The following is a 22,520-nucleotide window of genomic DNA, read 5'->3' on the forward strand; positions in this document are numbered from 1 at the left end:
TATATTTTCTACCACTAGAAGAAAATATAGTAAAGGGATCTACCTTTTTTTCCCTAAAAATTATGGCCTTATATGATGAAAATTTTCAGATGTATTACAACCAAAATTTCTGACACATACATGAAGAAAATATTCAAATATAACACTGCCAAAAATGTTGACACAGATGCAAAGATCATCATAATAATATTTTAGTTACTGAACATAAATTTTAGCCTGCTTTTTTCTAAAACTTGAAAAATAAGAGGCCAAGATAAGGGTAGAAAATACAATCGTGTCTTATATACCACATCACAATTGACAACAAGACAGGGAGATAATGAGACAGAGAGGAATTGAGAGTTCAGAAATTCAAGCATAGTAGACACATCTGATAGAGAATAAAGTGATATGGCATTTCTGAAATGAGACAGCGAATAAAGACTATGTCCAAAATAAGAAGTGTATTTCAAAAGATTAGGAAGACCTAGTTATGTGTAATCTAGGGGCAGAGCAAGCAAAGCCCAGAATGGCAGGCACAGGAGCAGCCAATACCAGCTGTTGTGCAAGTAAAGTTTCAGCAGGACCCATTCGTGGCTTAGATACAGAAACAGATTTCAAGACAGATCTCTAATTCTAGTCGGAGCTTACAGGGATATTGTCAAGTAGCCCCTATTTTGGGGCAGTAGTTATGTGGAGATGAAGTCATACAATTGTAAATGTCCAGTGATTCCCACTAGGGTTGAACTCAAGCTCTCAGATTTGTAGTATTCAAATACTGGTTTTGAATACAGGACCTTGGACTCACAAGGTGAGTCACAAGCAATTTGTCACTGACAGGGGAAAGAAAAAAACTATTGATGAAAATAGTTCTGAGCTTTATAGATATTAAAATGTCAAATTTTCTTGCTCTCATTCTAATATGCTTTTTGGAATGGAAGAAACAGAATTGAACTTGGTTAGAGCTACCAGAAATGCTAATGGCAAGTGACACACAAGTGAATAACTTCTGAGATATAAAGTTGAGCAGAAAAAGGCTTCAAAGAATAGAAGTAGTGCTCACTTTGGCAGCACATATACTAAACTTGGAAGGATACAGAAAAGACTAGCACGGCCCCTATGCAAGGTTGACTTGTAAATTTGTGAAGTGTTCCATATTTTCAAAAATAATGGTTTTAAGGATGCTCAAGGAACTTAGAGAGAACTGTAAGGAACTTAGTGGGAAACGACATCAAATTGAAAAATGACATGGAAACTATAAATAAAAACCAGTTAGAAATGAAGAATGTAATATCTGAAATGAAGAACACACAAGAAAGAATTAAAATCAGGCCAGATGAAGCAGATGATTAAATCAGCAAGTCTGAAGACAAGGTAGATAAAAGACACTCAGACAGAGCAAGAAAATGAGAAAAAAAGACTCAAAACGAATGAGAATAGTTTAAGGGAGCTTCAGAACAACATGAAATGTAACAATATTTGTATCATAGGAATATCAGAAGGAAAAGGAGCAAAGGATAGAAAACCCTTTGAAAAAATAAAGACAGAAAACTTCCCTAACTTGGTTAGAGAAAAAGCAACACAAGTACAGGAGGCACAGAGGGCCCCGATCAAGATGAACCCAAGGGGGCCTAATCCAAGACACATTACAATAAAAATTGCAAAATTTATTTATTTTTCTGTTTTTATTTGTTGTTCAACTACAGTTGTCTCCATTTTCCCCCTCCACCACTTCCCCCATCCCAGCTATCCCCACCTCCCACCCTTGATTCTACCCTCCTTTTGGTTTTGTCCATGTGTCCTTTATACATGTTCCTAAAAACTCTTCCTCCCAAATGACAAAATTTAAAGACAAAGAGAGAATCTTAAAGGAAGCAAGGAAACACGGAAAGTAATGTACAAGGGAGCTCCCATAAGGCTAGCAGCTGATTCTCAACTGAAACACTACAAGCCAGAAGGGATTGGCAAGAAATATTCCAAGTAATGAAAGGCAAGTATTGGTGACCAAGACTACTCTATCCAGCAAGGTTATCATTAAAAACAGAAGGTGAAATGAAGAGCTTCATGGATAAAAGAAGGTTCAAACAGTACATCTCCACCAAGGCAGCATTGAAAGAGATGGTAAAGGGAGTGATTTAGAAGAAGTAGAAACCGAGAGAGAGAGAGAGAGAGAGAGAGAGAGAGAGAGAGAGAGTGTGAGAGAGAGAGGAACACAATTACAAAGGGAAAAATGTCAATGAATATTGGTAAGTACTAATCAATAATAACTTTAGGGAGTAGGCATTTCTGGCCATTCATACTCCAGCCTGTGAGCCCTCCACTATTGTTTTTTGTGCACTCTTGGACTGAAAACAATATGACTCCATTAGGATAAAGCTCATCAGTCATGAAACTGAACCATCTAATTAAAGAATAGAAGACAGGTCCATGGAACAATCACAGGTATATGTCAGCATGCATACTCACTAATAGCTGTGAAAATGACCCTGAGGAACCATGAACCTATACAGCTGGAAACACTGAGTATTTGAGGAAATAACATCCAATATTTTACTCTGCCAGACAGTTTACCTCTGGATATACTACTTGTGGATTTGAACCAAAAGTGAAATCTAAAAAAGAAGAAGCTGTTGCAGGAAGAGGAAGATGATGTGGCTGGGACAGAGGAAGAGGATTTCATAGTGATAATGCCTCTCAGGATTACTGTTTCAAAGTGATGTGTGCATTAGGATATTATTTATAAGGGTTTTGTTTGTTTTGTCAGTTTTTAATAAACATAAATGTAGGCCAAAAACATAATACCAACTTTGAACATAAATGGAATAAATGCTTTAATCAAAAGATGTGAGGTAGCTGAGTGGTTAAGAAAACACAACCCATGTCAAAACTGTCTGAAATTAAAAGGGATTAAAAAATATCCCATGCAAATGGGCATTAAAAATACTGGGTAGCATTAATTATATCAGATAAAATAAACTTCAAAACCAAAACAACAACAAGAGACAAAGAAGGTTGCTACACAATTCTTCAAGGAGTAGTCGAACAAGAAGATATAACTCTTGTAAACATATATGCACCCAGTATAGGTGCACCTTAATACATAAAGAGAATATTAGAGTACTTTAACAAAAAGATAGGCAACAATATAGGCATTGCAGGAGATTTTAACACCTCACTGTGAACAATGATTAGATGTTCCAAACAAAAACTCAACAAAAATATTGCAGCATTGAACAACATTCTAGATCAAATGGCTTGAATGGCACACCCAAAAGGAAAACTATGCATTTCCTCTAATGCACATTGATTATCCTCAAAAATAGAACACATATAGGGTATAAAATAAGTCATAAAAAACTCAAGAACAATGAAATCATATCAAGCATATTCTCAGATCACAATGGCTAGGAACTAGAAACCAACCTCATGAAAAAAATCTCAAACATATTCAAATACATAGAGATTGAATAACACATTATTAAATAATGAGTGGGTTAACAATGATATCAAGGAAGAAATCAAGAAGTATCTGGAAACGAATGTAAATGAACATACAACAACCCAAAACCTATGGGACACAGTGAAGGCAGTCCTGAGAGGGAAGTTCATAGTAGTACAGGTTTACCTAAAGATAACAGAAAAATCTCAAATAAACAATCTAACTCAACATCTATAAGAACTAGAGTAACAAGAACAAACAAAGACCAGAACAAGTAGAAGGAAAGAAATAATCAAGATTGGGCAGAATCAAATGACATGGAGACTAAAAAGAACAATTCAAAGAAGCAATGAATCCAGGAGATGGTTCTTTGAAAAGATAAACAAAATTGACAAACTTAGCCAGACTCATAAAAAAAGATAGATAGAGAGAGACGACCCAAAGATAGATAGAGGGGACCCAAATAACTAAAATCAGAAATAAAAGAGGAGAGGTAACAACTAATACCACAGAAATACAAAAGAGTGTAAGAAATTACTATGAACAACTATATGCCAAGATTTTGGATGACCTGGGTGAAGTGGATACATTTCTAGAAACATACAATCTTCCAAAACCCAATCAGGAAAAAGCTGAAAACCTGAAGAGACTAAAACTAGCAAAATTGAACTAGTAATAAAAAAACTACTAGCACAAAAGAGCCCTGGATCAGATGGCTTCACAAGTGAATGTTACCAAACATTCAAAGAACTTACACCTATCCTCAAAATTACCGAAAAATTCAAGAAGAGGGAAGACTCCCAAACTCCTTTTTGATACCAGTCCAAGTAAAGACACAAAAATGAAATAAAATTACAGGTCAATATCTCTGGTAAACACAGATGCTAAAATCCTCAACAATATACTAGCATACCAGAGCCAACAATACATTACACAGATCATATACCATGATCAAGTGGGATTTATTTCAGGGATGAAGAGATGGTATAATATTTACAAATTAGTAAATGAAATACATCATATAAATAAAATAAAAGACAAAATCATATGGTCATACCAATAGATGCAGAAAAAACATTTTGTACAATTCAGCACCTATTTATGATCAAAACATTCAGTAAAGTGGGAATAGAGGGAGCATACCTCAATATAGTAAAGGTCATAAATGAAAAATCTACTGCCAACATCATACTCAATGGGCAAAAACTGAAAGTGTTTCCCTTAAGATCAGAAACAAGACAAGAGTATCTGCTTGCACCACTCTTATTCAACATAGTACTGGAGATCCTAGCCACAGTGATCAAACAACAAGAAGAAATAAAAGGCATCCAAATAAAAAAGGAAGAAATAAAACTGTCATTATTAGCAGATAATATGGTGGTGTATATAAAAAACCCTTTAGTCTCCACAAAAAAATCAACCCATGTAATAAGTGAATTTGGAAAAGTAGTGGGATACAAAATCAATATTTAGAAATCAATGGCATTTTTGTACACCAACAATGAACTATCAGAAAAAAGACTAAATATTATTTGTTGTTACTCTAGCAACAAAAATATAAAGTACCTAGAAATAAATTTAACCAAGGATGTAAAAGACCTCAACTTAGAAAACTATAGAACACTGAAGAAAGAAATTGAGGAATATACAAATAAATGGAAGTGTATTTTGTGTTCATGGATTGGAAGATCAACATCATTAAAATGTCCATACTACCCAAAGCAATCTATAGATTCAATGCAATTCCTATTAAAATTAAAATACAAATGGCATATTTCACAGATCTAGAACAAATACTTCAAAAATTTATATGGAACCAAAAAAAAAGAGCAATATTGAAAAATAAGAAAAAAGTTGGAGAGACTATAATACCTGATACAAACTATACTACAAGGCTACTATGATCAGAACAGCCTGGTACTGACATAAGAAGAGACACATAGGTCAATGGAACAGAATAGAGGGCCCAGAAATAAACCCATGTCTCTATGGCTAATTAATATTTGACAAAGGGGCATGAGTATAGCATAAAGTAATAATAGCCTCTTCAATAAATGGAGTTGGGAGAACTGGACTGGTACATGCAGACAAAAATGAAACTAGATAATCAACTTATCTCATACACCAGTATAAACTCAAAATGGTTAAAAGACTTAAATATAAGTCATGATACCATAAAAGTACTAGTTGAAAAACATAGGCAGTAAAATTTCAGATATCCCATGTAGTAATATTTTGGCTGATATATCTCCTAGGGCAAGGGAAATAAAGGGAAAAATAAACAAATGGGACTGACTACATCAAATTAAAGAGCTTCTGCATAGCTAAAGAAACCAACATCAAAATGAGAAGGGAACCAACTGCATCAGAAAACATATTTGCCATTTATACTTCAGATGAGGGTTTGATGTTCAAAGATCAAAGAGCTCAAACAGCTCAACACCAGGAGGACAAACAATCAAATTTAAAAAATGGGCAAAGGACCTGAATAGATACTTCTCCAAAGAGGACATACAGATGGCCCACATACATATGAAAAAATGCTCAACATCACTAGCCATCAGAGAGTTGCAGATTAAAACCACAGTAAGATATCACTCCATACTCATCAAAATGGCTATCATTAATAAATTAACAAACAAGCACTGGCAAAGATGTGGAGAAAAGGGAACCCTGGTGCACTGTTGTTGGGACTACAGACTGGTGCATCCACTGTGGAAAACAATATGGCATTTCTTTAAAAATATAAAATTGAAATATCTTTTTACCCAGCAATTCCACTGCTGGGAATATACCCTAAGAATTCTGAAACACCAATTCAAAAGAACATATGCACCCCTATGTTCATATAGCAGTGCAATATACAATAGCCAAGTGTTGGAAATAGCCTAAATGCCCATGAGTAAATGAATGGATTAAAAAAAATGGTGGTACATTTACACAATGTGATACTATGCAGAAGAAAAAAAAGAAGGAATTTCTACACTTTGTGACAGTGTGGATGGAGACTATTATGCTAAGTGAAATAAGCCAGTCAGTAAAATACAAATACTATATGATCTCACTTACAAGAGGAATCTAATGAACATAATAGACTAATGAGCAAGAAGAACCAGAGACATGTTGACATGGAACAGACTGACAGCTGGCAGGGGCAAGGGGAAAAGAGAGGGATGGTGGAAAGAAGGGGAAGGGTCTAGTCAAAGAACAGGTATGAATGACCCATGGACATGGACAACATGGGACTTGACTGTAGGAGCTCTGTGTGGGCTGTTTGGAGAAGGGCTGAGGGAGAAATATTGGGACAACTGTAATAGAGTAAACAATAATTTAAATAAAGTAAAAATAAAAGAGGAAACAAATGAAAAACAGAAGTAAACCAAAGGATATATAGTAACATGTGGTAAACAATTGTGGTTGTAAACACTCAACAATGAACAGATTTTTAAAAATTAAACACTTTGAATGAGATGCTATATTTGAGCAGCTAAATGAATGTATTTTCTGCTCTGAGAAGTTTATGATCTATATCAGAAAGTCAGGAGTCCAAGGAGATGTGCTTTGCTTTTTATGCATCCTCCTGTTTCTATAGCATCTGAGAAATATTGCACATCGGGAAGCTTTGTTGTTTACTGGTGATAAGGATGAAAAGCATGAATGAATCTTGAAAATATCATACTAAACAAAATAAGTCAGAAAAAGTCAAGAACCATATGATTTCACTCATATGTGGGATAAAACTGAAAGTAACAAATGAACAGACAAGAACATAACTAAAAACTCATAGAAACAGACAACAGTATTGTGGTTACCAGAGAGAAGGAGGGTGGAGGGTAGTTATTGGTAAAGAAGGTCAAATATATGATGATGGAAGGTGATTTGACTTTGGGTGATGGGCACACAATGTAATATACAGATGATATATCATAGAATTGTACGATTGAAGCCTATATTAATTGTATTAACAAATGTCACCCCAATAAACTTAATTTAAAAAAAGACAACTGAATTCAAAAATTAAAAAGAAAAACAAAGAAAGAGGAAGAAGTGGCTTTAATTCTGAAGATAAAAGGAAAGAAATAAGCTGGCGGTAAAAGACAAATACCATATGATCTCACCTTTAACAGGAACCTAAACAGCGAAACAAACAAGCAAGCAAAATATAACCAAAGACACTGAAATAGAGAACAGGCTGACAGTGTCCAGAGGAGAGAGGGGAGGGAATTTCACAAGAAAAGGGGAAGGGTTTATGGGAACAAGTATAAAGGACACATGGACAAAAATTAAGGGGGGTAGAAATGGGAGGGAGGTGGGGAGCACTGGGGGGATGGGTTGGGATGGGAGTAAAAGACAGAAATCTATACTAGAACAACAATTAAAATAAATTTAAGGAAAAAAAGAAAGTACTGTCAGAATGTTCAGCCCTTTCACTACACTGAAGGTATAGCTAGAAAGGCGTGGCTATATGTCCCTGGCTTTGTAGCTGGAAAACTTTATGATTTCCTGCACCATAAAATGGAAGTAACTTTTTTTTAAAAAAAAATTGTGTTAATTGGAGGACGAGGAATAGGCTGGCAGTATTTCTGGGTTTGCCTACTACAAATCACTTTGCTAGGCAAAAGTATCCTTGAGTACAAAAGCACACGTATAGGACTAAGAACACAGTTCAAGAAGTGACACCTATGTTCTTCCTTACATAGGTCTTAATTTTACCCCGGTGAGAAGCCCCAACAAGGTGTTTCTATGCCAAGTCAGTTATTAACTTATTTGGGAAATTTCTTGATTAATTTTACCCATTTTTATTTCTTAACTAATGCAGCCTCTCCTGCCTTTCATATTTCCCTATTAGTCATGCCTCCCATTAGCTGCATATCTTCCTCTAAGATAAGGACTTCAAAATAGAACTGGGAACAGAAATGTTAGTTTTAATCTACATGCAACAGACTTCTCCTTTCTATAGTCATCCATTAATTCTATTTAACTTTATTGTTACTTTGTGGATAATCTTTCTGATTGCTGCCCTTACACTAGGGAATAGATAGAAATACCAGTGTAACATTCACTTGAGTAGATAGCAATAATGCCATTGTTTAAGCAAGAGATGGCAGATATTTCAGTAAGAAAATGTTAGGTAATATACAAAATGCAGATGACCCATTTAAAATGTTATTTGAAAGGCTATTATTTAAGCATTCACTGTTAAAATTCCAGGGTTTTTTTCTTGTATATGGTTTCTAGTAAGAAAGCCATGGCTTTGAAATAATAAATTATTTTATATAATTTGAAAGAAAATTATTTGCTGTGTTTTAATAATTTCAAATAGCATAAATCCTGCAACTACTGTTGAAGTTTATGAACTAAGGAGATATTCATCAGGTAAGTTCCCTAAGACTACGATTTTATAAATAAGTACTTTGTAGTGGAGAATTCATCATCACACAGCAACTGAAGTACAGTGGGATAATAGTTTGAATTTAAATTGCACTCTACATTTCTCATTATTTTTGAGTCTTAATTTTAGTTGAACAGAAATGCAGCAACTGATAAAAATGCAATAAAGAATGCCTTTCAATAGAAAAGTATTTCCCGTAATTCAGAGTTTTAGAACTAGAAAGTACAACTTGTTTATTGTAATATATTGTAGCTCAGAGGTAACATGACACACTCCAGATATGTATTTTAATTGCTTTACAAGTATTACAACCAGAGATAGCCTTACTTTCAGTCCCATCATCTTCCCTGTATTTACCAAGATGACTCTTTAACTACAAATATGATTTTATGTAGGATGATAGTACAGATCCTTCATTACCAATACATTTAAAAACCATAGACTCTGTGTGAGATGTTTTTACAAATTTAAATTTTATTGGCAATAAGATTATATGAACAATCTATATTTTAGGATTTAATAGTTTTTGCTTTATTATTTATGATGAAAGAGTATATTAATTTTAGAGTAGTTTCTGACATATTAAAGGAAGAAATTTAGACTATTATTCTAACCATGTGGGTAAACAGTTAAATGTATAAATGAGTTGTTTTGTTCTGTACATGATACTATACCTCTATCCATCTGTCTAACCATCCTTCCATCCTGGTAAATTATAGTTCTTTAGTTTGAAAGAAATTGATTTGTATACATCATTTGCATCACTAATGCACAATTTACATAGGCTAGTGTACATTTGCTAGAGGTGACTGTTCGCTCTCCTGAAGAAGAGTATTATAAGGGCTGAAAAGTTCTTATATGCTTTTTAAACATGTCTTTCTTCTCACAAGTTCAGAGTGCTTTATCGATATTAGCTCATTAATCTTCACAGCATGCTGGTGAAGAAGACAGGTATTATCACTGCTCCACACATGGAGTAACAAATAACAGAAAAGTCAACTACCGTGGCTGGGGTTTAAGGTAAGGCAGTCATTAAGGCAAGCACAAGAGATACAAAGAGAGCACACACCATACCCTGAGCTAAATCCCCCTGCTCTAAGCTTCCCCACCTTCTTTGACAAAAATCATGGTGCACTCTTATTAAAATACATACTCATCTTGAACAAACACATTGCAAGAAAAAAAAGGGGTCTATAAATTAAAATATTTAAAGGATATACAAACCAAATGAATTACATGATCTTTGTGTGCTTTGATTCAAACAAACCATCAAAAATGCATGTATAAAATAACAGAAAATTTGAAAAATGACTGGCTATAAAATGATATTTAGTAAACACTGGTGGGTTTTAGTTGTTGTAATGTTATTATGTTACAAGATGAGCCTTAGTTTATGAGATACATTTTGAAATATGTAGATGAATTGATATGATGTCTGGAATCATCCCCAAATCATACAGATTGGGGAGAACATGGTATATTAAGCATCATCTTGTTTTATCAGAATTGAACATTGAAGAATGGCATTTCTATATTAATTCATATATTTTTATGTTTAAAATTTTCTGTTAAATTTTCTAAAAAATATTTAGAAAGGGGAAACATCTCTCCCTGATGAAATTCTGGTTTAGTGAGTTTCTTGGGATACCAAGGTTCTTTATTTTTAACAAGCCTCCAGGTGATTCTTATGGTGAGAAAATTTTTGGAAATACTGACCTCAGTGACTCATTCTCAAGTTCTGAAGAGACTGAGACAAAAAAAATGTTTTAGCATTTGTAATTTATTTACATATTACTGTTCTGTGCAGAACTTTTGGTAATTATATACATGAACAGTTTTCTTTAAAAAGCAAAAGACTTTGATTCATTATTTTGCAAATTACATAATACATTATTTTAGTAAAAACTACCCTTGAATTGGGTGGGTTATACAGATCTATCAGTAGATTTTACTGAAAATTAAAGGAGCATGGTTCATTTTTCACTGAAAAAACTTTCTACATTTCATCAAGATAGTTCTACTCTGACAGAAAATAGTGTCAGAATTAGAGAAGAATGCAAGCGGTTCTTGAATAGTTTTAATAATTACTTAAGGAATAGAAAAATAACTCGAAGTAAAGTCTGTCGTTCCCTTTTCAAAGAATTCTGCAACTATGCAAATCTGACATCAGTGATGAGAAATGCTATTTTTTAAAGAAATAGTCATTCATGTTTTTAAATAGCAACAGTATAATATTGAGGATTAAATGCAGTTAAACTTAGTTTTCCAAGAACTCTTAGGTGTTAAACTGACATTAACAGATTGAATTATCATTAAATGTTGCCCACTTGGTGGCAACATTAGGCCTCAAGAGGAGTAATTCGAGGACAGTTATGCAGAAATGATACAGCTTTTTACAAACTGCATTGGCATCGTTAGAGAGTACTTCTAAAGAAGTTTTTGTCAACTTTCCCCAGTGACTTTCATGACATAACATTTGTACTTTATCTTTTTTAAAATCTGTTTTTAACTTGGATCATGATTTAAAATCTTTATAAATTCCATACTTGATTAGCAACATTGACTTTAACATTTGTTGAAATTCTGTTATTAACAAGAGCAAGTATAGACAGCAGTCAACATCCACTTCTGCTAGTCAGTTTAATTTAACTAGGAGTAGTTATATTAGTTGTGATTTTAAAACTCTGTGTAGATGTATATATAGTCAATGTAGAAATCCACATACAAATGTATTCCTCTATGCAAATGCATATTAATAATTATTTTAATTATTTAATTATGTATCTATAGAACAGCCTTGCATCAAATTCAAGGATGTCTACTTTTTTTTTTTAATTTTATCTATTTATCTTTAGAGGGGAAGGAAAGGAGAAAAGGAGAGAAATATCAACGTACGTTTGCCCCTTGTGAGTCCCCTGCTGGAAACTGGCCTGCAACCCAGGCATGTGCCCTGACTGGGAATCGAACCGTGATCATGTGGTTCCCAGGCCCCCGCCCAATCCACTGAGCTACTCCAGCCAGGGCTCAAGGATGTCTACTTTTAAGTTTTCCTACCCATTGACCCAATTCTCAATCCCTAGTTTATATTTTTGAATCAGTGGGAACTCAGAATAATGGATAAACTAGGCAGTAGATGGGGGTTAACTGAGAAAGTGCTTTCTGTATTTACGAAGCCATCAGCATGAAAAACTGTTGTACTATAACTCAAATGTGTTTTCAAAAAATTTAAAGTAAGATTTCATTTTTATTATTATTTATTATTACTTTTATTGTTTTTCAAGTACAGTTGTCTCCATTTTCCCCCACTAGTTTCCCCCACTCCACCCACCCCACATCCCACCCTCAGTCTTTCCCCCATTTGGCTTTGTCCATGGGTCCTTCATACATGTTCCTTAATGACCTTTCCCTTTCTTTTCTCATTACCCCCCTACCCCCACCCCTCTAGTCACTGTCAGTATGTTCTTTATTTCAATGTCTCTGGTTATGTTTTGCTTGCTTGCTTGCTTGCTTGCTTTTTTTATTGATTAGGTTCCATTTATAAGTGAGATCATATAGTATTTGTCTTTCATTGCCTTGCTTATTTCACTTAGCATAATGCTCTCCAGTTCCATCCATGCTGTCATGACGGATAGAAGCTCCTTCTTTCTTTCTGTTGCATTAAGTAAGACTTAATTTTTTTTTTACCTGGTGAATATTATTTAAAGCTCTGCATGTCTACCATTTAAATTCTTTGGCTGGGAAAATTTCTGAACATATAAGAATTCCCTTGCTCAAATTTATAAAGCTACCTTTATTTCTCACAGGATATCTGAAATGACTCAGAAGTGGGTGAATGAGGCAAGAATTAGGAGAACTGGAAGATTCATAAATCTGGTGTGGAAATGTATCTACAAGAAACGTTTTGGCTAGTTAGAGTGATTATATCAATTTTCCCCCTATTTCTTCTTCAGAAATAGTAAAACAGATTATAGTATTTCCTTCTATGTTAGTCTGTCCAGGCTACGATTACAAAATACCATAGACCTGGAAACTTAACAGAAATTTATTTTTTCACAGTTCAGGAGACTGAAGGTCCAATATCAGATTAGTTACATGGTTGAGTTCTGGTAACTGACCTCTTCTTAGCCTGCAGACCACTGCCTTCTCTCTGTGTCCTGTCTGGAGGGGGAGAGGGAGAGAGAGATCTCTTCCTCTTCTATAAGACCACCAATCCCAGCAGACTAGGATCCTATCCTTATGACCTCATTTAACCGTGCTTTCCTCTAAAAGTCTTATCCAAAAACAATCACATTGGTTGTTACTTCAACATATGCATATTGTGGGAAAACAATACAGTCCATTGCAGCTTCTTACCCTTTACCTTAATGTTAATTTTCAGACCAATTGCTGACTTCCCTTGTGATATTGTGTAACTTCGTATATAGTTGTTGGAATAAAATGTCCAAATGTGAAGTCAGAAATACTCTACTACTTCATAGTTATAGAACTTGAAGGGAGTTAAATTTTGTAAATTCATTGTCCACTTGTGGGTGAGGTTGTTACCAGACAGGGACCAGCTCTGAGCAAGTCTTCCTCTGGCTGGCCTGTATAGTGTGTGGGTTCTTAATTTTATGTAGGAAAGATTTCACAACACAAGTCCAAGTGATTTTGAGAGTCCATTAATTAAAGCTGGGAACAGTGAAATTAAAGAAGGATTTAAAGGAGAAAATATGATAGGAAAGAGCCTAGGCAGTGCTCTGCTTTGGCTCCTTAGAAAAGGTATAGGAAAGGAGGGAGCCAAAGCAGGACTGCTTTTAGCTCACTGGTGAGTCAGAGGACAGGGGACCTTGGAGACAGGATTGTGGGTACGCCCAGGTTGAGCTGCCACTGCCTACTGCCTCCCTGGCTGCAAATTTCTTGGGGACCCTTAGAGTTCAGAAGAAAGTAGAAAGTTTATGCCCCAGAGGGGGCATGGGCCTGCTCTAGAGCAAGCCCACCCTGAGCCTTGTCATGAGAGTTTTTTATTTTTCTGCAGGTAAGGATCTTAGGGGAAGGTTTCAGCTGAGTGTTCATCAGCTTTGCAGGTACATTTTTAATATGCTGATGCATTGCAATGAGCACATAGTGCAGTTTGGGAATATTCTTTGGTCTGCTATACTGTTTTATTTTAGCTGTGTCTGGTTTTTATGAGTTTTTTGTTATTTATTCCCCTGACTTCATCTGTCCTTGGGCTTAGCTGGCACAGATTGCATGAATTAGCTCTCTGATCTCTATTTACCCAGGCCAGGAAGATATAAGTTATGTATTTTCGTGTCAGGGAGGTGGGTATGAACCATTTACTCTCAAGTGTTTTTGGTTAGAGGAGACAAGGTCTTGTGATTCACCAGCTGTCTGTAAGCTGTCCAAACAGTTTGGCCTCGCTTAATTTTTTTGTCTCTGTTTCTCAGTTTCAGTATATATATCTTAAAGTCAGAACATCTAAGTTCCACTTTTTAGTCCAATGGCAAAACAAAGTGAATTTACCTAATGAAGCTATGATTGAGCTAGATGCAGTGTCATATTGAAACCAACCATGCATCAAAATAATTTAAAAGTTTGCGTACAGAGAGTGTGGCAGACATAGCATAATGTGAAAAAGATAGTGATCCAAAACTTTTAAAACTTAGGTTTTGTTATAGACAAATATTTGCTTTGTATCTAGGGGTGATGACATTGGGGAGAATTTCAGGTGAAGACATTTTAAAATATTTTATGCATTTTTAAATTAATAAACAGAGAAGTATAGATATTCATAGGGGATTTAAGTAATATAAGTAAGCTAACAGTTGTTAATACTACTTGATCCTCTATTATATTAAAAGAGAAAAAAAGCAAAGACCTCACAAACAAAGGTGATATGGATCATTTACTTCATCCCTCTGATTGACAACCCAAAGCTCTTTGTGTAAATAATTTTAGGCATGTACATCTTTTTCTTTTTTAATATTCACAAAAATTCAGCAAAGAATTACTGAATACTGAATCCAACACAAGGACAAAAAATAAATGTCACGCTTCTGCCTTTGAAAAGCTTACAGTGAAGGAGCTAGAAACCTCAACAAATTATTTCAATCAATTTAATGTGCTTAGAAAGCTATTTCTACATTAAATTCAAAACAAAAACTTTGCCTTCCACTTTATTTTCTATAATTCATAGCAAGCAGGCTTCTGCTTCCGCTCTAATACCTTGACCTTTCTAAGGTCCCTAGTACATTTCCTTTTACAAAAATCATTAATGACTTTCTGCATGTTGGAAAAAGAAGAGCTTTTAGGCCTTATTTTATGCGACCTCCTTGCTTTATTTGACCCAATGTTTACTGTTCCTTCTTTAAACTTGTCATGCCCTTGGTGTCTCCTTTAGTGTGTGTTTTTGAGTTATTGTGTGTCTGTACATGATTCCTCCATATTTCCTTCCTGGTTGATGTTTGGGCTCCTTTTCTCCCCATGCACACCCCCTGCAGGGGGTTGATCCCCTGCTCATGTGACTCGGTTTTCTGTTCCGAGGTGACCTGGTTCGTGAAAGACCTGGCTGCTGAGCTCTCCAACATCCTCAGCTCCAGCATCTCTTCAAAGAAAAGAGCCAATATAACAGTGAGTATAGTATGAATTTTTTAATGGTTTAAAGCATTTTAACTCAGTGGCATTATCCAAAATACAAGAATTACTAGCATCAGGTGTATTATTTCAGTTTTCACTTTACTTTTCTAAGAGGCATGGTCCTATATTGAATTTGAGGTATATTTCACTTAGTAGACTGCTCATAGCATGATAAAATTAATATTGAGATTAATTCTATTATATAAAAGTACTAAAAAGTAAGCTTTTTTTTTAGAAGTAAATCTCTCATCTTAGTAAATTACTACTGTTTGGGACCTTAATAATGTTATAGTAAAATCAGCCTTCTTGTGTCCTGGAAGGTGCATTTGAATGAATAGAAACTCACTTTCAAAATAGAACTTTGTTTTAATGAGTCTAACTGTGCCTGATAGCAGCTAGTGAAAGAGTAATATCAATGACATTGCCTTTGGGAAAATACCATGTTTTTGTATAAAATTTAGTGGATGTATATGTGTGTGCATACATATACATATATAACACATGCATATATGAAAATATAGTTAAATATAAATAAATACAAGAAAAAGATATAAATATTACATAATCATCTTTTAATGTAAGATATAAAAACTCAAGAAAAGGCAAAGAAATAAAAAGTTTGTTAAAATTTTTAAGAAAAATATAAGAAAAAGAACTCAAGAAAAGGCAAAGAAATAGAAAATTTGATGACTATTATGTCTGTGCCTTCACATGGACATAATTCCATATTCTTACTTGAATAAACCACTTAGAAAGTGTAAGTGGATTTCATTTTATTTGACTATTGCTCACTTAGTGTTTGAAAACTTAGTGGCAAAGGTCCAGCCCTGGAAATGTTGGCCGTTAGCACAGAGGCTGAAATCTGGTAGTCCATGAGCAATAGTTTCCTGCAGATGTGTTGATTTAGTTTGCTAAGGTCACCAAGGTTCCAACTACTCTTTATTTTGTCTTGTCCCTCTCCGGGCCAGGTGCCATTGTGTTTACAATATCTAATCATGTTTGTTCAGCTTTGTGGCTGGGCTGAAACATAACCCACAAGGGAAGTGGGGAAAGGAAAATAAACTGTCATGGAATAGCTACCAACCTGATTATTAATATGAAAGAACATGTTTATCTAATGCCTTATCTAGTAGATAAAGCTGAGAGAGAAATATGGGCTTTTTAACAAGTGTATTTGAATTGATAAAAATGAATAAAATTACCTAGGTGGTAGTATCTCATTTATCAATGATATATGTACTTTAAATTACTTTCCCAGATCCGTATATACACGATCTTAGCTGCTTCAGTCTTCTACCTGCTTCTAATATGTCTATAGCACATATCTGTAAAAAAATGAAATTAAAAGTAGCATCCATTAACATGAGGAGATTTCTTTTTAATTCAAAGCTAATTGGCCCTTGTATGAATCTATGACCTTGGCCTCATTAGAACAGTCTTCAGCCAGCTAAGCATATTGCTTTATGCAACAATTATTAATGTCTTTCTTGTAGGAAATTATTCAATCCCCATTTTAAATGTTCTGAATTCATAAGGTTATTTTAATGGCTTTTCTAATTTACTCCTTTTATGGTCCTCCAACCAGAATAGCTGAGACTATTTAACCTCGACCTTTAGCCTAGTTTCACAGAAGCCAGATTTTAAGATAGATCAAGAGAGCAATTCATGCTTATTTTCAGTATGCCCTAGATCAGCCTTGTTCCCAGATCACACTTGTGTTCTCTGCCCGGCACCAGTCTCATGGAGATGCCCAGTCACCCTTGAACTCCAGTCCTCTCCAAGGCTAAATACTGGCCTGACCACATTCCCAATATCATCATTACTAGTATAACTTTTTTTAAAAAGTAAAATTGGACATCAAATAATGAATATTAAGGTTTTTCCAAGGTTTCAGAACTGAGTTCTGTGGCTATGGTCTAGAGGGCTATTGATACAAATAAAGGTGATAGTGAATAACAATAAAAATAATAGAATATGGAAATGAATAGCAGTGTAAGAAGAAGCTAGAGTATGCTGAAAAAAGGAATGATGGTCTATCACCTAAAATTACTGCATTATCTTGATTTGCTCCTGGCTACCCTTACACTGTCTAAAGATGCACACAAATAAATATTTTTCAGTTTTATTGAGATATAACACAGTACCCGTTAGGTTTAAGGTGTGCAGCATAATGATTAGACTTCACATATATTATAAAATGATTATCACATAAGTTTACTTAACATCTATCATCTATATAGATAAAATTTTTTTTTAAAGAAACCATTTTTTTTCTGTGATGAGCATTCTTAGGATATACTCTTAACAATTTTCAAATGTGCTATACAGAAGTATTAACATAGACATTATATTGCAGATTACATTTTTAGTACTTATTTATCTTATAACTGGAAGTTTGTACCTTTTGACTGCCTTCATTCAATTTACCTATCCCACCACCTGCCTCTGGTAATCATAAATCTGACATCACTTTCTATGATTTTGCCTGTTTCTTTAGGGGAGTCTTTTTTTTTTTTTACATTTAAGGGAAGTCATACGGTATTTGTCTTTCTCTGTCTGACATATTTCATTGAACATATTGTCCTTGAAGTTCATCCAAGTTGTTGCAAATGGCAGGATTTCCTTTTTTTATGGGTGAATATTACATTGTATACCTATTCCCTGACTTCTTTGTCCATGCATCTGTTAATGGACACTTAAGTTTTTTATATGTCTTGGCTATTTTAAATAATGCTGGTATGAACATGTGTATGCAGATATCCCTTCAACATAGTGTGTTTCTTTCCTTCATGTGGAAAAAATCTAGCCATTGTCAATATAATGAGAACAGTTTATGCGACGTCAATATAACCTGGCAGCCAAGGACAATGGACTGGAAGATGCATGTGTGAACAGTGACAACTTCACTTTGTCAGTGAGGGTGGTAGACACCATTGAGTGAGCATATGTACTGTGTGGCTTTTGCATTCAAAATGACAGCCCCTAGAACAACGGATCTGCATCAAATTTTGAATTACGCTCGAACATTCCTCTGCAGAAACTATTCAGATGATTCAGAAGGTGGCAGCTATGGGCAACTGGTGATTGGCAGCTTCATCATAACAATGTGCCTGCTCATGCATCATGTCTTGTGCAGAGTTTTTAGTGAAACATCAAATCATGCAGGTGACTCACCCCTATAGCCCAGATTTGGCACGTTGTGACTTCTAGTTTTTCCCCAAACTAAAATCACCTTTGAAAGGGAGAGATTTCAGATTTTCAGTGAGATTCAGGAAAATATGATGGGGCAGCTCATGGTAATTGGGAGAACTTTAAGGTCCCTTGGTGTCTACTTTGAAGGGGAATGAAGCATCATTGTCCTATGTACATTTTTTGAATCTTACATTATCTTCAACAAGTATCTCTATTTTTCATATTACATGGCTTGATATCTTCTGTCCAGACTTTGTATATTTTCAGAAGTGGAATTGCTGGGTCATATAGTTGTTCATTTTTAATTTACTGAGGAACTGTTATATCATTTTTCTGCACTGGTTGGAGCAATTTACAATCTTACCAACAGTGCACAGGGTTTCCTCTTTTCTAAATCCTCATCAGCACTTGTTTTCTCTTCTCTTTTTGATAACCACTCTAAAAGGTGTGAAGTGATATCTCATCGTGGTTTTGACTTGAATTTCCCTAGTGATTAGTGATATTTCTTGTATCTGTGGACCATTCATGTATCTTCTTAGGAAAATTGTCTATTAGTTTCTCTGGCCATGTTTAATTAAATTATTTATTTTCTTGCTATTAAGTTGTATGAGTTCTTTATGTATTTTGCATGTTAACCCCCTTATCTGAAATATGCTTTGCAAATAGTTTTTAGTGTTATGTGGATTGTCTTTTCATTTTGGTGATTGTTTCTTTTGCTGTGTGGAAGCTTTTTAGCTTTACGTAGTCCAACTTGTTTATTTTTTCACTTTGTTGATTGCGTTTTAGGTGTTGTATAAAAAATAAAAAAACCTAGCCAATACTCATGTTAAAATGGTTTTTCCTATGCTTTCTTCTAAGAGTTTTATAGTTTCTGATCTTACATTTAAAATCATTTAAATTAATTTCAAGTAAAAAAAGTTTACTTGAAATAGTAAACTTTACTAGATTCTTTAAAAAGTTTACTAGATTCTTTTTTTCTTTTGCATGTGAATTTTATTTTCACAGCACAGTTTATTGATGAGGCTATCTTTTCTTCCAAGTGGAGAAAAGATACACTTGGGTTTATTTCTGGGCTCACACTTCTGTTCAATTTGTCTATAGTTTTGTTTTTATACCCACGCCATATCATTTTGATTACTATAGATTCGTAATATAGATGGAAATCAGGGAATGTGATACCTCCAATTTTGCTCTTATCAGGATTGCTTTGGCTATATGAGATCTGAGATTCCATACAAATTTTAGAATTACTTTTTCTACTTTTGTAAAAAAATATAATTGGAATCTTAAATAGGGTTGCATTGAATCTATGGGTAGCTGTGTGGTGTATTGTCATTTAAGCAATATTTATTCCCAAATCCCTGAACACAAACTATCTTTCCATTTATGTCTTCTTCAGTTTCTTTCATCAATGTCTATGGTTTTCAGTGGAGAGATTTTTCACCTCTTTGGTTCAATTTATTTCTAAGTATTTTGTTGTTTTTGATGATATAGTAAATTGAATTTTTTTCTTATTTGTTTTTTCACATAACTTATTAGTGTATAAAAATACTACTGAATTTTAATGCTTATTTTAAATAATTATATGGGTTACGCTATTACAGTTGTGTCTTTTTTTCTCCCCTTTATCACCCTCCACCCTGTACTCCACCTCCTACCACCATTCCCCCTCCTTAGCTCATGTCCATGAATCATACATAGAAATTCTTTGGCTTAACCATTTCCTACACAATTCTTAACCTCCCCCTGCCTATTTCATGTCTACCAATTATGCTTCCTATTCCCTCTACCTTTTCCCTCTTCCTCCCCCTCACTTTCCCCACTGTGCTTCTGATCCTGTTCTAGATGTTTGCTCAGTTTTTGTTTTTGTTTTTTAGGTTCAGTTGTTGATAGTTGTGAGTTTGTTGTCACTTTACTCTTCATATTTTTGATCACCTTCTTTTTCTTAGATAATTCCCTTTAACATTTCATATAATAAGGGCTGGATGATGGTGAACTCCTTTAACTTGACCTTATCTGGGAAGCACTTTATCTGTCCTTCCATTCTAAATGAAAGCTTTGCTGGATAGAGTCATCTTGGAAGTGAGTCCTTGCCTTTCAAGATTTTGAGTACTTCTTTCCTGCCCCTTCTTGCCTGCAAGGTTTCTTTTAAGAAATCTGGTGATAGTCTTATGGGAACTCCTTTGTAGATAACTGTCTCCTTTTCCTGGTTTTAAAATTCTCCCGTTATTTTGATCTTGGCGAATATAATTATGATGTGCCTTGGTGTGCCTCATTTTGATCTGTTCTTCCATTTTGGTCATATTTCTTCATCTTGGCATGCCTGTTACATTGTAAGGAGCAGAGCATTAGGTTTTCCCCAGGGTGGGACAACCCACATTGCTGGGTTTTGGTGTTGTATGTGGAGGAGGGATCAGAGGGGGCACAGTGACACTTGCTTGGCTCTTGCCCCACTTTCAGTCACTTCACTATGCTGAATTTATTGACTACATTGAAGAGTTGTATTTTTTTGTTGGAGTCTTTAAAATTTTCTGAATACAGTTTGGGAAAAAGTAGGTTTACAGTTGTTCATATGAAAAATAATACAACAATAAATAATAATACAAGAATAAACTATGTTTCATGTATTTCCCTACCCTGTATAAAAATTGCTATCTGTAAACAGACAATTTTACTTCTTTCTTTACAATTCTGCTGCCTTTTATTTATTTTTCTTATCTGATTCCTCTGGCAGGACTTTCAGTATTATGTTAAATAGGAGTGATGAGAGTGGGAACCCTTGTCTTTTTTCTGATCTGAGAAGAATATTTTCTGCCTTTTACCACTGAGTAAATGTTTCTGTGAGCTTGTCACATATGGCCTTTATTATGTTGAGGTACATACCTTCTTTATCTAGTTTGTTAAGTGGTTTACCCAGAACAAATTTTGAGTTTTGTCAAACCGTTTTTCAGTGACTATTAAGATGATATGATTTTTGAAGAGTATTCCCTTCTCTTCAATTTTTTTTTAAAGTATGAGTAAGATTGTCATTAATTCCCCAACAAATGTTTGGTAAAATTCACAAGGGAAGTCATTTGGCCTTGAAATTTCTTTCTTTCTTTTTTTTTTTTTTTTACTTTCAAGATATTATCCCATCTTTACTGGTTTGCAAAGGTTCTGTTGAGAAATCCACCAGTGTTGGGAACCACCCTGCCTGGTTTCAGGAGTTGTAACTGCCCCCCAAGGCTAAGGCTGAGTGAGTGACCTCCAGGAATGTGAGCCACTAAGGAGATAAAGCTTGTCCCCTGCCCCCAATGCTTGGTTGATTAGTCTATGACAGGTATGACCCCTCAGAGGGGGGCAACCTAAGCCAGACACGATCACTTGAGAGGTCCTCAAGGAAGAACTTGGAGGGCTGCAACAAAGAGGGAGCAATGGACCCTCGCCCTCTGGCTATTCTGACATAGCCTGAGTCCCCATCTCCATCTGGGAGAAGCACTTTCTGGCCCTAATACACATAAGCCTAAAAACCTATGATGGGGAAGGCGGTACAGCCCTGTGCTGAAAAGGGTGGGTTCCCCAGGTGATCAGGTCTAAGAAGGAATAGGTAAAATCCTGTGAAACCTGCTTTGTTTACAATACTCTCATTTAAATGATAAAGGTCCAAGCAGGAAATTTGTTCCTCAAAGTTTTATGGCTCTTTAGCTATCTGATCCTGACTGAGAATAAATCCTCATAGTTCTTTGAATGCTATCTATTGTTTGATCCTTACCTTTATTCTTGTGCAAACGAACCCAATAAAAAGCCCCTTGAGGAAGGTGCTCTTGGCCCTTCCCCTTTGAGGGATCAGCAACCTTTCCTCCCCAAGCAGGTCATGTCTTGGCAGTATTATTTTCATCCGTGACAGAGAGGGGGACTTTGCAG

The 22,520-nt window shown here is 35.0% G+C and overlaps 1 non-coding gene across 1 annotated transcript; it reads left to right on the top strand.

Annotated features, from left to right (window-relative positions):
- Nucleotides 1-1,034: 1,034 nt before the first annotated feature.
- On the top strand, nt 1,035-1,141 carry LOC118995895 (U6 spliceosomal RNA). The gene has a single exon (XR_005068379.1). It is a non-coding gene; the product is annotated as a U6 spliceosomal RNA (small nuclear RNA).
- The last annotated feature ends 21,379 nt before the right edge of the window (nt 1,142-22,520 follow it).

Source organism: Sturnira hondurensis, unplaced genomic scaffold (genome assembly GCF_014824575.4).
Source record: "Sturnira hondurensis isolate 20B ecotype Veracruz unplaced genomic scaffold, ASM1482457v3 Scaffold0010428, whole genome shotgun sequence".
In the NCBI taxonomy this organism is placed as follows: Eukaryota; Metazoa; Chordata; class Mammalia; order Chiroptera; family Phyllostomidae; genus Sturnira; species Sturnira hondurensis.